The sequence below is a fragment of the Melospiza georgiana genome, chromosome 13 (genome assembly GCF_028018845.1).
Source record: "Melospiza georgiana isolate bMelGeo1 chromosome 13, bMelGeo1.pri, whole genome shotgun sequence".
NCBI classification, from domain to species: Eukaryota; Metazoa; Chordata; class Aves; order Passeriformes; family Passerellidae; genus Melospiza; species Melospiza georgiana.
Genome location: NC_080442.1, coordinates 18,720,854 through 18,738,153, shown reverse-complemented (window position 1 = coordinate 18,738,153; position 17,300 = coordinate 18,720,854). Strand labels below are relative to the sequence as shown.

The 17,300-nt window shown below is 44.4% G+C and overlaps 1 protein-coding gene across 7 annotated transcripts in view; it reads left to right on the top strand.

The window, feature by feature from the left end:
• Positions 1 to 17,300, top strand: part of MEGF11 (multiple EGF like domains 11) — a 250,413-nt gene that overhangs the window by 131,372 nt on the left and 101,741 nt on the right. The gene's annotated exons all lie outside the window — the stretch shown is intronic.

Genomic DNA, 17,300 nt, shown 5'->3' with positions numbered 1-17,300 from the left:
TTAAAAACAAGAGGTTGTAAAAATGGAATTTACAATAATAACCAGACTAAGCATTTGGCATTTACATGTCTGCACCAAATAGCAATTCCCTTGTTAGTTGTGCTTGAGTGACAAGGTACTCGCTTATCTCCTGGATATAAATTCCAATATTCTTGTTATTGCTGGGACAAATAAATACCTGCATAAAGACTTCTTGCACTGCCAAGTAACACCAACTGATTAAATTCAGACAATTGTTTTTTTTGTTCTTGTCTGGGCCCAGTGCCAAAATGATCCCATTGTATGAAGGGCCAGATTTTGCACACAGTTTATGCTCAGGAAATGCAAGGTATATACTGTGCTACCAATACAAATCTAAGCACAGAGAGACATTCTGAAATGTTTTCATTTCCTACATAAAAGCTGAACATACAGAACACATAGAAGCAAAAATGGAAGTGTATCTGGCCTAGAACACAACATGGTGGTGAAGGGAATTACTGTGACTAGAACTCTCCAAGGGGGAGGATATGAGGTGTGCTTGGAGCCTGTGAGGTACAGAAGTCCCTGTGACACATTTTCAGATAAAAACTCCCAAATAAATAACTGGCAACGTCTCCATAAATCCTCTGGAATGCCTATATGTACTTGTGGAACTCATACCTTCATGCTCTAGATTTGGCTTTAAATGGTAAGAGCTCAAGGACTGTCTTGCTGTGGGATGAAATATCCCAGATGTGAAAAGTTGGGGGTGTTCCTGAGATTCTTGTAAAAGAGGTGGGGATTAACTATCTAAAAAGCATTTTAAACATCATGAGCCCATAGGAAACACTGGAATCAGTGACAATGTCCATCTGGGATGGTTCCATGTTGAAGGGCATGGGGCAGGATTACCCTTGGGAAGCTCTCTGCCTGTGCCTGTGTGCACATCCCTTCTGTTCCTGGCACTACTGAGGTGAGTGGTTGGCTCTCCCCGAGGTTTGGAGTCAGCCTGGAGAGCAGGGAGTTGTGCTGGAGAGCAAAGTGCCTCTTTGTGGGGCAGGGGCAAGGCTGGTGGTGGTTGCTGCATGGGGCCATTTCTCTCAGGTGATGGATTAGAGATCTGTGATATCCCACAGCCTCCTGTTTGATTCTGTGCTGATTGGCTTCTCTCCTGTGCCTGGCTTTGGCTTCTGCGATTTAGCTCTCATTCCTCATTACGTGCACAGACCAAAATGAATCAAAACCCTCTTGAAAATCTGACATTGCAGCCCTTTACAATTTGGATGACATGGAGAGTCTGTTTCTCCTATTTATGACTAATCAGAGGTTTCATATGTGCCACCCCATGCTCTCATCAGTTCAAGATGCAGAAATCAGCCCCTTTCTTTTACCATTGCATCCTTCTTTGTCTCTGAAGATCTCCATTAAAATCTTACTGTAATACTCAATCTGCATTTTCCCAGTTTTCAGATCCATGGATACACTGCAATAACACACTTACACTTGTTTTGTGAGGAGGGCTTACTGCAAGTATTTTATTCCATTTTAAGGATTTCTTCCCTCATTTTTTCCACAATTCAGACCATTCCCAGGAGTCACTGCCTGTGCCATCCCTGCACCTCTCCCAGCAGGCAGCACCCTGGTGCATCCCTCTCCAGACATTTTCCCTCTGATCCAGGCAATTTGTGCTCAGACTTGGATGGAATATGGGTTTTTTGTGTTCGCATATGAACATCTGCTTCAAATTCCCAAGCCAAGAAAGACAAGAAGCAAATTAAACTATTTGTTCTTCTTTCTGTCTCTTTAATATCAAAGTCATTCCTTACATGCTCCTTAAGCTTCCACTTTTGATCAGGAGATATTAAAAATGGATCTAAACAACTCACATCTTAATCATATTCCTTTGTGAGCAGGGTAAGAGTGAGGGGAGCAGCGGAGAGAAGCCAAAGCTGCTTTGCTGCTCGTGCTCAGTAACCAGCCAGCATCCAACACTGAATTCCTGCCCTGTCCTTCCTGAGCTGCCCTGGGCAGAGCACGAGGCCTCTGGAACATCCTGCAGCTTCAAGCCCATCTCTGCTTGCTCTGGAGCAGCCTGGGAACAATTCCCTGCTGCTCTCTGATGTGTGCTGGAGACTGGAAAAGGGAGTTTGGAGGATGACTCAGACATTCCTTCTTCCCCCTGGGCTTCCTTGCAGTGCCAGCCCAGCAGCCAAGTCGCTCTTCTGGGTGCCTCGGTTGCAAGTTCTCAAAAATCTCTTTAAGAAAATTCTATGAAATGTCTTTTAAGAAAAACCAAAGAGAAACTTGAATGTTTTCACAGTCCTGTGCAGAATTTAGAAAAGATGTCATTCCCTTCAGGAGGAAAACCAGTAAGTTATGGTGCTATTTGGATTCAATCAATTAAAAATCAAAAGAATAAAATAAGGTTTAGCATTTTGCAAGAAATTGTTCATTCTACACAAACCTGATTTCATTCTGTGATGAAATCACAGATTTAGTTGCAAGTTCTATTAGAGTAGCTGTGCAAGTAAAATAAATTTTTTTGACATGTTTGATTCAGTACTGAAGGATATTCTGATTAAAAAATCAGCACTATACAATTATCAACAACATGTATTAATAATTGAATAAAACCTAAATGACAGATCTCAAAAAGCAGCTGTCAATGTGGAATAAACATCAAATGTATTTCTGGTGGGTCTCTGCTATTTCACTTACTCCTATAAATATTTACATTACTGATATAGGAGTAAATATGGAATCACTGCAGCAAAAAATTGTGAATGACAGAAGAACTAGCAGAGTGGTGAGTGCTGATGGGCACAGAGTGTTCACACGGAGCCATCTAAACCAGCTGACAAATTATTTTAGCATTTCTAGAGGAAGGCTGAAATTTATCTCCATATTATTGACATCCCTGGAACGAGACTGTTTAAGGTCCCTGTGAACCCAAACCGTTCTGTCCTTTCCAGCCCAAGCCTTTCTGTAATTTTTGGGATTCTCTTATTCCCTGCAAGGAGTTGTGCTTGTTTTTGTAGGCCGTGAAGGCTCTGGGCACCGAGAGATCTGCATGTCAGTCAGGAGATGCCAGTTTGCCCAGCAAAGGAGCCGAGGAAACGGGAGCTTTGTCCTTGGGCCAGGAGATTTTCTGGCCCGAGGCTGGCTGAGAATCCATATCCCGTACCCAGCGCTCCCGCCCCGCGGGCCGTGCCCACAGCAGAGCGGGCTCGGGGCAGCCCCGGCGGGCCCTGCCCCGCTCCCCGGAGCTCTCGGCCCCGCTGTGGCTGAACTGACGGGGCCGGGCCCTGCCCCGCTGCCCGGAGCTCTCGGCCCCGCTGTGGCTGAACTGACGGGGCCGGGCCCTGCCCCGCTCCCCGGAGCTCTCGGCCCCGCTGTAGCTGAGCTAACGGGGCCGGGGCGGCAGAGGAGGATGATGAGAGCCGCGCTCCCGCTGCCTCCCGCTGCCAGCAGCTCTGGCTGCGGCTGAGCCCATCCCCGGCAGAGACGGCAGGAGCAGCAAACGCGATCCCTTTGCTGCTGATGAGGTAGCTCAGAGGTGAGAGGGCAGCATCAGAGGAGCCTCGAATGCTTGCAGACCCCAGAAGTGCAGAAGGGAGCCCTGGATTATTTCCAGAAATAAAAAAGAGTTGGCACCTCATTTTCATGTATCTGAATTCAGCTCAGTGTTTCAGTTTTAACAGTCAGCTTAGGTCAGTTGCAAGATTTTGATTTATTTAGTCAGGTTTATACTGGGCTTTACAGCCCTGCCTGCCACAAACCCTTCCCTTTCCCTGTGGCTTAAGGACACAGAGGACTGGAGACCTTCATTCTTCAGGGAGACATGTAACTATGAGGATTTTTTATACTTCTCCTTGTGCCAGCTCAAACTTTATGGATAAGTTAAGAGCTGCTCTTCCTTGTGCTCTCAGTTGGCCATCTGTCACTGACACTAAAAACCCTTGGAACAGGAATATTACAAAGCTTTGGGAGAGATCTCACCATGCCCTTAAAGGGGTGTGAGGTTTAGTGGGCAGCTGTAGAAACGGCTTTGCTTTATGGACTTCACACGCTATAAAAAGGCAACTCACTACCCACAGTGTTAATTAGAGTGCTCTGGACTCTTAAGGGGGATCTGGGAGCTTTGTCCATGCCAGACAGACATCAGCCAGTGTGACTCTTATCTAGGAGGCAATTTTGGGAATAAAGTCTCTCAATTTGGACATTGTGTTCCATAAACATCTACTTGCAGTAAAGCATCAAAACAAGACATTTCGAGTCTCACACACAGCTCATACCTTTTCAGAATAGTGCAGATCTGGGAGTCTTTGAGCTCCCACAGGAGTTAAATAATGATATTTATAATCATTTGTAAAGCCATTCCCTTGGAGGAGTGACAGGAATGAGCCTCACATCTCTTACAGCACAAACTTCCTAAGTGAGGAATGAAGGAAGTTCACATCTTCTCATGATTTATACCCTGATTTCTGGTTCCAGAGTCACATTGCTGTAGTTTGCAAGCCAGGGGATCGTGACAGTAACTCAGGCCTCCTTTTTCTGAGGACTCTGTGGGCACCTAATGAATTCACTGTGAATCTCCCACTGTCTGTTGAAGGTTTGACTCTAAATGGCAAGATCAGTCTTTGTCTCTCCTTCTACTGAGGGAGCTTAAAGCTGTGTTCCCTGAACAGTGAGGACTAAAATAGCTGAACACAGCAAAGAAACCTTTCTCAGTGAGCTGTCTGACATCCATCCCCTCTTCACAGGTACTCTGCAGGTCAATAATACCCCCATGAACCCAGAAACCAACCTGCCAGACAGCTTCATCCTTACACCCCCTCCATCCCACGTTGCCTTTTGGCTTTGAATTGCTGTGGTTCCAGTCAGTCTCTCCTTCCTCTAATAGGCAGACATGGAGTTGTCATCTAGAAAAACAGGAGTTACAGGGAAAACCTGCATCTCTGAGCCACACAAACCCATCCAAATCTTCCCAAGCTCATCCACTTGCAGTGTTAATGAGCTGCTGTGTCACCTCATGGGTACAACATGCTATAACATGGGGAGAAGAACGTCCTTCAGCCCAGGAAAGGCCCTGGGAGCAGGCAGACAGGAGGAGCTGCTCAGCCCGTGGGCCACAGCAAGGCTGCAGAGGCTGCAGTTCCACCTTGCCTTGTAATATTGTAAGATTTATTTTCAGATCTTATCAGCAATTCACTGTGGGCTGTTCTCTGCTGAGCAAAATGCATCCATCAATCTCCTGGCATGGCCACATTCCAGCCTCCACCGAGGTGACAGTTCAGTTGTGCTAATGATCAGCTCACATCCACATCCGCATTCCCCCTTGGTCTGATTCTTCTTCTCTTATGATAATTTAATTGATTGAGCACACTGGCTTCTAGTCAAGAAGCTCTTCTCAGCTTAACTCTCAGTTTAAAAAAATCACTGCTCAACATCTCTATAATTAGAGTTAGTTGCTAAACCCTGTATCCAGGTGATTACTGGTATATGAGAGGGACATATCTTGAACTGATCAAATCAGGGATTTAAGCAAAATGCCCTTGGTCCCTGTTTCATTTGTTCATGTCTTCTACTTTGGGTATTTTTCCCCTTTTTTGGTGTTAAATATAGCTGGGTTAGGAAGGTTCATGTAGAATCAGGACAGTTAGGGGTAATTTTTTATTCATATCCCTGTTATTGTTTGGGGAAGCTCAGTAGGGTTCATTAATATTGCATTTCCAACGAAAAGGCACTCAAAAGCCAAACAGTTCAATTATATTGTGGAGCTGCAATGCGATACAAAAATGAGCAGTGCAGTGATGCTGTCATGGCTTAAACCAACTGCTCCTGTCTGTAGTCAACAGCACCACTGCTCCCTTCATTCCACAGGGCAGTTGTTCCTCAATGCAAACCAAACCAAGTGCCGTGATCTGAGGGCTTCATCTGGGGTTTTGTGCTTGAGTCAGGGTCACTGAGGGGCTCAGGAAACAAAACAAATCTGTGGAGTGACAGAGTTTAACTGATCCTATGTGCTGACCCTACTTCCATCCAGGTGTTTACTTGCAGGAAAGCTCTCACTGCAGTGATGGAACTGCAGCTGCTGGGGTGGGAGAGGATGTGCCAAACTCCCTGTTCTGCTTTGCATTTGCTTGGTCCAATAGAAGCATCCAGAATGTGACCATCTGCATCCAGAACTACACAGAATTATGAAATATCTCTTTAGCCTGGAGGGGAGAAGGCTCTGGGGAGAAACCACTGAAGCCTTGAAGAGGGTTATAAAAAACAGGGAAAGTAACTTTTTACACTGATAGATGGTGATAGGACAAGGGAGACTGGTTTTAAAGTAAAAGTGAGAGATTTACATCAGGAGTTAGGAAGGAGCTGTTCCCTGGGAGGGTGGGCAGGTCCTGTCACAGGTGCCCATCCCTGAAGTGTCCAAGGCCAGGTTGGATACTGGGGCTTGGAGCACCCTGGGATAGTGGAAGGTGTCTCTGCCCATGGCAGGGGGTGGAATGGGATGATCTTCAAGCTTCCTTTCAACTCAAAGCATTTGTGATTCTGTGATTATCCCCTACTTCTCTGAAAGAGAGAGTGAGAACTTGTCACTGACTCCAGTGAAAGTGAGATCATGCTTTATATGCAGAGGCCTCTGATTTTCCTGATGCAATGGGATCTGGATGCTCAAAATGATGATATATAAAAATCTAATGTTTTGGGAGTTTTATTATTTTTCTTTATAGGAAACACCAAAGTAAAATTTGATTTTGCTGGATTTATGGCTTGATCACTCACCCTATTAAGAGTAATGATTGCACTCTCTGACCTTGTAGGGCACCAGCTATGAAATTTGAGATGATGGCCCAAACATTTTTGCAATACAACTCTTGGCTAGTGCATGACAGGCTATTGACTGAAATACTGTCAATGCACAAATGAGATTATAACCAGAGAAGGTCTTGATTGCTTTGGTCTGTTATTCAATACCCTCTTCTCTTCCAAGCAGCTTCTTGGCATTTTTTTCAGGCTAACGTAGACCTTCCCTCCCTGACAAATGACACGAGCTGATTGTATAGACAGACTCTTTGCTGCAGCTTTTTTATCTGCAGAAGACTCATCTCCAGCAGGACTCTTGCTCTTGGTGTGTGCACTGCCCGGGCCCTGTGCTCTGTCAGAGCCTCTCTGAGCCTGTTGGCTCCCAGGAACTCTGATGTGGCAGTGATGGAGAGAGCAGGGCAGCCTCAGGTCCTGCTGGGGCAGCGTTCCATGGCTGCGCAGGGGAAGGATGGCTGGAGTGCTCGGCTTTCATTTCATTTAAATGAGCAGAATTGCTTTACTTCCCCCCTAGGTATAACAATTATTAAGAATTTATATTGCTATTCATGCTGTATAATAATGAACAAAAACTGGGTTTGCACTCTTAACCTTTGCTGTTAGGTAGAAATGGAGAAGCAGCAACAGTGACTCTTATGAGACCAGATATATCTGCACCATCGCACTCACTGCCTCCTTTTACATTTTGGGAGACAGAGAGCTTGTGCTGTATCATCTTTGGATGTCCTCAATGTAAAAAATAACCAGTTAATGCCTTTTTTACTTTCTTCTGTATGTTTCCAAAATAAATCTATTCATCACTTAAACAAACCCACCCAGCATTTCTCATGGATTCTGATTTTTCAGTTAAATATTGTTTGTATTTAAATATAAATATTGTTCAAAATGTAGCATTAATATTTTGCCTAGTGACAAGCAGTTCTGTATCTTATTAAAATTTAAACAGCCATTATGTACATGAAAGTTTTTTTGTTGTAGTTTGCAAGGTGCTATAACAATAATTACCCGAGTGCATCAATCATTTTTCATTGCCCCATTTGTATCATGGGGATAAGTAGCTCCAATTAAAATCCCATTTTACATAAATAGATATGGTTTGAATCAAACCCCAGTCTGTCTCCACTTCTGAAACGCTGGCCATAGGATATCTTTTTCATTATTCAAAATGTATGTTGTGTACTGCTTATCTTTTTTTGCTTAAAAAGGCGTAAGTCTGCAGGCAGACATGCCTTAGTGCAGGTTTGGCAGGGAACAAATAATTGTTACTGTAATTATCTATCAATTTTACTGTTCCAAATATTTTAGCCAAAAAGCTAACTAGTATAATCACATGTTTATTCCTGACACATTATAGTTTGAGTAAGCAGAACTCAAAATGTTTAATATGAATTAACAGCTTCAGGAAAAATTATAATTTTTCTATTACTAGTGATTTCCCCTCCACCACGGCAGCCTTTTCTGCTAAATGTGCTCATATTGTCAGTTATTGTGGAAAACCAAATGAGGGGAAACTTGGGGAATTATCTTCTGCTCCATTGTGATTAATTCTGCAAGGAAACAAATCAGACTGTCCCATTCACACGTCTGCCAGAGGCTGGTTCCATCCCAGGCTGCAGCTCAGCTAAAGGAATGCTCTGCCCTCTGCTCCCTCTGGGAATGGTGGGGTGTCTCTGCCTGCCCAGGCTGAGGCAGTGCCATCACCTTGGTTTTTCTTACCCCCCTCTGTACTGCTCTGGCTTTCAGATCTCATCATTTTTCCTTCCAAACCTGGGAACATTTTGGTCCAGAGGGTCAGGGTCAGTTCAAACCCACCTGTTCCTGCAAAGCCTTTAAACACTTTCAAAGTTGGAATGTTCAAATTGCAAATGGATCAGAATTCTCTGTGCTGCTTCAAGGGGCTTTTAATATAATTTCTGCAGAATCTGGAACTCGATGAGCAGAAAATTGCAGAAATCTCAGTGACTCCAGCAAAAGGGCTAAACAGCAGTTTAGGTCACACTGTGCCTTCTCTGTAAATCCCCTTTCTTTTCTCAGGCCAGTGCTCTGTTTCTGGAGAAGCTGGGGACAGCAGTGACATTTGAGAGAGCCCAGGCTGTACCAGGTGTTGATGGCCTGGACACTCTGCAGCCTCTGGGAGCTCCATCAGAGAGGAGCATTCTACAAAATGTGAGACTCAGGCTCAAAAATATCCTAAAGTATTTATCCTGGATATTTAAGCATGCGCTTGAGGAGGCATTTCGGAGCTGTCCAAAATAAGGACAAATTAGGAACTTACACCAAATGATTTAGCTCCATTTTACAAGGACTTTTCTAACTGCTGCCTTTTTGCCTCAAAGCAGTGTCTCCCACCTTCACGTTCCTGCTGCTACTGCTGTGACTAAACCCCTTATTTGAGCCATACTGTAATCACCAGATTCCTTCTCTGGAGTGCTGAAGCAGTAGATAATGCCTGTGTTTTTATTTGTCAGGTCAGGAGCACCAATTCATAGCTCAGGGATCATCAGCGCCGTGAGCTGACACCAGAGTCTGTCCAGCTGCTGTTTTCTTACAGTCACACAACAGAAAATCAATGGTGTCAGGAACACTGGGATAATTCTACTGTTACAATCAATACATGCTGATTAAACCAGTTGTGTCTGTTGGGTAAATTTGCTGCATCATAATTAGAATTATTAATTAAAAATAGGAAATCAATTGACACAAATTAAGCAAAAAAAGAAATTTGCTTTATTTCTTTGACACTCTCTCCAGGGGCCTCAATAACTGTGACAACAGGGACGTGACCGAGTGGCATTTGTCAGTTTTTTAATGCTGTCCTGAGTTTTAAAAATTGACTTATAAACCCTGCTAATGCAGCTCCCAGGAAATCAGACAGGAGATGTCTTGTGTGCAAGAAGCAGCCATTTATTTTATTACAGTCAGTCATTATTCCCTGCCTATCCAGGAGTAAAAAGCAGGAGTCATGTGCGTGGCACTGGGGAGGGGAAGCAGCTGGGGAACAAAAGCCTTGGGGAGCAAGATGAACTCATCCCCTTCCCATGTTGTTTTCTGTTTTCAGATAACAAGGATAAACAAATTGATCATTTCTGTGCTGGTTCTAATGGGCTTCTCATTGCTCACTACTTCCTATAATGTGCTGGTGACCTTCATTATTTTCAGGGACACATTATGTGGGACACTAAGGCAGGGACAGCAGGAATTCATGTGCTCTTTCATGCAGCTCTTTATTTTCCTCTCTGTTTTTGTGGGGGGGATTTTATGTAGTTAGGTTTTTGCCTTCTTTTAACCTATCTCAATTTTCTTTTCCTACATACTCTTCTCCTTGTTTCCTCCTACTCTTAGTGATTTCCCTTTTTCTGTCTAATACTTTCCATACCTTGTTTTCCTCCCCCAGTTCTGCTTGCACACATGAAAGCAGGAAAGTACAGGATTCCTTTGGGTCTACGTACTCCTGTGTTTTGCTCACCTACAGCCAAATATTTTCTCTGAGCTTTCACACCTATGAAAGATGTGAGGGCAGAAAGGACAACTGGTTTGGGTGAATTGTGACTGGTCACTGCTGGTGCTGATTAATATAATGTTCTTTTAGTAATCATTGGTGGTAAACTGGGACTGTGTTGTTCAGCCTGGAGAAGAGAAGGCTCCAGGAGACCTCAGAGCCCCTTCCAGGGCTGGGGAGGGACAAGGGCATGGAGGGACAGGACACAGGGAATGGCTCCCACTGCCAGAGGGCAGGGATGGATGGGATCTTGGGAAGGAACTGTTCCCTGGCAGGGTGGGGAGGCCCCGGCACAGGGTGCCCAGAGAAGCTGTGGGCTCCTGGGAATGTCCCAGGCCAGGTTGGCTGGGACTGGAGCACCCTGGAACAGTGGAGCTGTCCCTGCTCATGGCCTGGGGATGGATGATCTCCAAGCTCCCTTCCAGCCCACAGCATTGCAGGAGTTTATGATCTCATTCATACAGCTTTTCTAGTCCTAAACGTGTTTTTTAAGGTGTTTTACAATAACAGTATTTCACTGACGTGTATTTCCAAGACCAGTCAAAAGTAAGAGCAAATAAAAACATCTTTAGTTTAAAAGCCAGGACAGATTGAGTGGTTTGCACAAGAATCAGGAAAAGCAGAGTTGTTAAAAATCCCAATTCCAAAGACTTATGGCCACGTCTCAGGCAGGCTCAGCAAGCTGCCAGTTTGGACCTCCCTGGCAATGGGGAACATATGGAAGCAGGAGGATCCATCCACTATATCTGAGCACAACTGTTGAGTACCTTAAAATGAAGCTGTAAAACCTGGGCATCAATAAAAACCTTTACAACACTCGTGTAAATAGTGTAAAATAAGGTGGATGTACTGGAGCAGTCAGAACCTGGGAGGGGAATCCTGGCAGCTCCGCTCGGGGTGAGTTGTGCTCCCAATGGGAAGTCATAAAGAGCTCCCACGAGGAAAATGGTCCCATAATTGAGACTTGAGAAAACAAGGACTTGGATGGACAGCTTCAAATCTTTTTTACTCAGATTCCACCTGGCAGTATTTTGTGGGCAGCAGCTCGGTGTTCTGTTGCCAGGACAAATCTGAGGATAAATCAGGTTATAAGGCTGCACTGGGAAAAGGAGTGGTGTCCTTTGCTTTCCTTTCAGTGGCCTGTGGATCAGGGTAATTAGAGTTTCAGCTTTATAAATCTTTGTCACAGCATTTGTCACATGTCACGGCTGTGGCCCTGCTCCACCACGGGTCCTGTTGCCATAAGTGAGATGTAAAGAGCCATCAGTGGCTCCTCTGAAGCTGCAGGGCAGGCAGGAGCAAGTGCAAGGTTATCTCTCAAGGTGTAGCCATGATGAGCTACAATTACTGTTTTTTCCAGAAGCTTTGAGAATGGAATTAGTTAGCTTATGCATGAAAGTGCTTGTTGTTTCTTGGCAGTCAAGTGCTGTTTTGATTTTTAATGAAATTCACAGTATTTGCATTATGAGGTTATAATTATTTTTAAGCCCATGGGTTTAAGAATAAGCCTGAAGTGTTTTGGCTGATCCAAGGAAAAGTAACACTAGAAATTTGTGTTCACCTCTGACATGCTTAAAAACTTGAAAAAAATCTGTTATCACCTGTGAATTGTTGGTTGCAGAGCCCAGATTTTAAAAATGTACAGAAACTGATACCAAAGTTGGAAAACTTGAATCTTTTCCCAGACTGCTGCTAGAAAGTTGGCTTTAGCTCTTTCCACAGCTCCTCTTGCATTCCTAGGAAGGAGCAGGGACCAGGACATTGCTTTCAGCACTGACCAGTGGTGGCCAGAGCCAGCAGAGCTGGGAATTCAGAGATTTTTTTATGCACTCCCTAAAGTGTTGCTGTGCTGCCTCCAGCTCCATTCAGCTGCCACCAAGGAGTTGTTCTGTGATCCCCTGACCTGCTGGGTTCAGGAATCACAGAGTTGTGAGATAGACTCTGGAAGGAGCTGATTGAATTGCCATGTTTACTGCAGCTTCTCAACAACTTCCTTGCTTTGCTAGCAAATTTAAAAGGTTAAAAATGCAGATTTTTAAAATTATGTGCACCTGTGTTCTCAAGTCTCAGTGGGAAGTCACCTTCTTCAGCTTTTAAGTGCACAGACCCAGTAATTTCCACTACCTTGATCCTGATCCCCCAGTTTAATTTTGTGTGCCTTTCAAGAGTTGAGGATAATTCTTGCTTATAATGTTGCTTTCAATCTTCTTTCTCTCAGATCTGACTAGGAATGAGTGAAATGAGTCAACAGTAGAGGTTTTTTTAAGCCTTCTTCAAGTTTTACACCAGCTCCCTGACAGAAAATGTTAGAATTCTTTTAGTTTGACAGAAAGTAAGGCTGTGCCAAACAGAGGAGTCTGCATAGATGGAAGTTGCAGAACAATTTCCCCTTTTTCTGACTGTGAGGTCTCTATAAGGGCAAGTCCTTCTGGTGCAATATGAACTTAATTCATTTACTTGTAACAATTTTAATTAACAAATACTTGAATAAACTCCAGCAGTCTCTGTCTGTGGAGTTTTACTGCCTTTTGGATCCCTTGCCTTGCAAAAATTCCAATTGTGCAACCCTGGCAATCAGCAGGGAAACAAAACCTACCAGGTCCCAGCACAGTCAGTGGAAAATTTTGCAGCAAATATTGTGTAACTTGAGTTTGGTTTGTTAGAGAGCAAGTGAGGGAGAATCTCAGAACAGGTCTGTAAGAAACACTGTCAGGGTTAATGGGGATGGGAGCAGATGGAGAGAAACAAACCTGGAGAATCCCAGATTTCCTGAGAGAGTGGTGGAGCTGGGACCTGGAAAACCAGGAGGGAGAATCCCAGCAGTGTCACTCAGTGTCCCAGCCCTGGCTGAGCAGGATGGACGGGCTGGGCCCTTCTCCAGGATGTTCAAGTCCTGCCCCAGCCACATCCCACTGCAGTTTGCATCCCAGGGATGCTCTTTGTATCAACTTGCCACTTTTTAAACACTGCTATTGATGAGAAACAGAAGAAACACTTTATTAATTAATCTCTGCATACATTAAAGAGTCATTTTTTATCTGTTTAATTCAGCACAGGACTATAAATGTAGTGAAAAAATATACTACAAGGTACTTAGAGCATAAATTGACACTTTAGATCTTGGAGCTGTCCTATCTCAGTGCTATCACTTCCTTTCTGGGGAGTTTTGTAGTTTAATGTAATTTGACTGTCTCAGTTTCCCTTCTATGAAATGGTGATTAAATTCATTTTCCAGGTCATAGATGGACCCTGAGAATTAATCACTGTTTGTATGGGACTCTGGTGATGGAGGCAATTCTCTTAAATGTGCAAAACCACATTTACATACCCACAGATACTACATGTTCTGATCTTATTGAACAGTTTAGAACCCAAATAGTTGAATTTTGTCACTTTTTTATTACACCAGCACACTTTGAATTTTCTTTAGTAATGTACTCTGAATAATTAATCACTCAATGAATAATTATCCATTCCAAATAAAACAACTTGATTACTAAGCCTGATGAGGAAAATCCAGTCAGGAAAGAACCCTTTCAAAAACAACAACATTCTGCAGATATCCTTAATATTTAAAGAGTGAGCTATATTTAGTAATTCTTCTGAAGCAGGGGGAGAGGAACGGATGCTAATTTCCTGTGTCATCAGATTTGTGCATGTGTGTCAGCAGCATTCCTAAATCACCACCCACCACAGTCACCATCCCACAGGCAGCAGGAACATCAGCATTTCCCTGGGTGGTTCCTCTTGTGGGCTCGTGCCTCCTTCTGCTCATTGATTATTTAATATTGGGGGCTTTGGTGTTTGCTCTGCCCTGAGGTTCTGCAGGGAGCAGGGCACCTTCCTTAGCTGAGAAAACAGCAAAGTTGTGGAATCAGTGTCATGTTCCAGATGGCGCTCACTTAACCCACAGCAGCCAGCCCTTATCAGAGATGATTAGAGATGATGGAAAGAAATTCCCTGGCTGCAAAGGGCACTGGGGTGAGCCCGAGGTGCTGCTGATGGCACTGCAGCATGGCCAGGCACAATCTAGGTGATGGTCTCATCAGACAGCCTCTTTTTCCCTGTGATTTTTTTAAGGTATTTCTCTGCTGCCACAAGGAGAATGTAGAGATCTGAACCTTTAAGGGAGTCTGGCATTTGAAACCTTTAGTGCACAGGTGCTGTGCTCTCTTCCAGCAAAATCCCATTCACTTCCCTGCTGCCATCCAGCCAGGATGTGTCTGTTTTGCTTTTTCCTTGTCAGTGGCAATTGTCACTAAAAAGCAGAGAAATTAAATTAATTCAGGGGTGAAGGTGTTCCACAGTTCCTTGGGCTGCAGCTGAACCCCCAGAAGTGACACCCCAATCCTAGGAAGTGGAGATGCTCTGGGGATTGTCCAGGTTTCTGTGAGGCTGACCCATGGATAACGCTGCAGGCACAAGCAGGTTGTTTGTAAACAATGAGGGAAAAACATGTGGAGTGATGATTTGGTGTTTCTGCCTGCCTGACACTTGATGGCTTAATGCAGGAATCCACAATGGGAAACTGTTCCGAAAGCACTGGCTTCCATGTGGCTGGGAGTTTGTCAAAACATTTCAGCTCACTACACCCCTAACTGATTGTGAGCATGAACAGTTTTGATCAGCCTGTTTTTCAGAATGTAAAACAGTTTAAGAATTGTCTGTTTTTAACATCATAACAAAAAAGTTTCACTTCCCAGTTTAGAGCAACTTCTGCTTTAGAAATTGGCATTAATTTACGCTTCTGTGAACAACATTGGAACATGTTGGGAAGTCGAAATAAAATATCAAGGTTTAGACATCCAATCTCAATAATTGATGAGACAAGACTTTCTCCTCCTGCCTGGCTCTCCAGAAGGAAACCCAAGCCCCACTGGTGGGCAGAGGAAGCTGAATGGACACAGGCAGAGGTGCCTGAATGCTCTGCCCAGCACTGGGAGCTGCTGCTTTGCTTGCTGAGGCTGCTCTGCTCTCTCAGCATTTGCATCCTAAAGTGGTGCAGGAGAGCTGCAGCACTGGTGCAGTCTGAGGAGCTGCTCTAGGGACACTGGAAATTTTCTGGCATAAACCTGTCCTGGTGCTGGGCTCTGTGTCCTCTGCCTTTCCCAGCACACCCAGGGACACACAGGCTTTGGCTCCTGTGTTTTAGCTATGCAGCATTTGTCTGCCTCATGGTTATCTCTTTAATATAAACACATCTCACATCTCTCTGCCCGAGTGATGTGAAAAGAGAGGGTAATATTCTAATATTTCAGTATTTTTGCTTCTTTTTTTTCCCACCAGTAGTTTCAGACATGCTATTTTCTATTGGTAAATATCAGAAAGGTTTGCAGAGGCTGTGCTGAGTCTCACAATGTGTTTAGATGAGTGAACGTTCCAGTTTTTCCTGGGTCACACAGGGCAAGACTTTTTTACAAAACTGTTTCTTTTTCTGTGCCTGAAAGGGACATTACTATTAATGGTTTATAAGAGAAAGGCCGCAGTGTATTTAAGATATCTTGAAGACATTAGGTAACATTAAAGAGCCATGTGAAGGTTCAAGTATGCGCAGAAGAAAAGAGAACAGCAAGTAGCTGGTGTAGATACCTGCACACAGCTTTTTGCAAGCCTTTGAACTGTTTTAGATATAAAAGACACCCCTTTTTCAAAGGCCACTGGGCTTTCTGCTGCTCTAATTCTCTCTGAATGTCTGTAAGTAACAATTCACACTAAAAAGGTAAGATTTTTCCTAGATTCAGTTGCTGGGGCAGAACATCTTTAAGCTGGTATTGTTCAGTTGAAGAGCAGGGCACAGGTGACCCAGTGATAGGACAAGGGGAGGGGTTTTAAACTAAAAGAGGAGAGATTTTGCTTAGATGGTAGGAAGGAATTCTGCCCTGTGAGGGTGGGCAGGGCCTGTCACAGGTGCCCAGAGCAGCTGTGGCTGCCCCTGGATCCCTGAGAGTGCCCAAAGCCAGGCTGGGCAGGGCTTGGAGCAGCCTGGGACAGTGGAAGGTGTCCCTGCCATGGCAGGGGGTGGAACAAGTTCTTTAAGGTCCCTTCCTACCCAAACCATTCCAGATTCCATGATTAGTCATTAGGAGGGAATTGTAGCAAAGAGGCCAAGTGGTTCTTTTTACTCTCCAACAACACTATTGGAAATAAAAGCAAATACCACAATCCACAGTGTTTACTTTGTGTTTCAATATCAACACAATAAAATAAATTGCTTATTGACCATCTTAAAAATGACTGATGAGTCAGGGCTGTGAGTTATGTTATGCATGAAGGATGTGCTTATCCATCCCCTGAAGGGGAAACTTTATGGTACAATTTGCAGCTGCTGAGGTGGATCCAGCATTTCTTCCATATCCATACCTTGATTTTCCCCAGTGCTCAGCCAATCCTGCTCAGCAAATCCAGGTCTCAATTCTGCTCCCTTGCTCAGCAGCTGCAAGAGAAGGGACACATCCCTGCATGGGAAGGACAGGGAGAGGGAACATCTCTACCCCTGCTGTAGTGACAAGAAGCTTTTCTCCTTTAAGCACTGCTTTAAGTGCAAATAAAGAGATATTGCCTATCTGGCAAAACATCAGCAGGGTGACCTTCAACAAGGCTGGCTTTGTGCTCTGGGAAAAACAAGGAGCTGAGCACATCCCCAGAGCTTGGCTGGGCAGGGCTGGTCCTGCTGGATCCTCTGCAGTCACACAGGCTGGAAAGGTGACCCCAGGGGCTGGATCAGGTTGTTTTCCACATGCTGGATTCCCAAGTGAAGCATGAAGTTGTCCTGGAGGAGGATGTGGCTGAAGGGCAGCCAGCCTGGGCAGCCTCCTGCAGCTCCCAGTGCCCCTGTGGGTCTGCTCCAAACTGCATCAAAGTCAGCTGGAATTACTGAACCCAGGGGGGGTTTGCTTCTGCTCCCACAACTGCCTTGGTTGTTTATTTAGATTATTTAGAGTAGGAAGGAGCCCATGTGGATATTGCATGTGGCTTTTACACACCAGACGCTGCTGTTGTGTCAACAGCTCCAAAT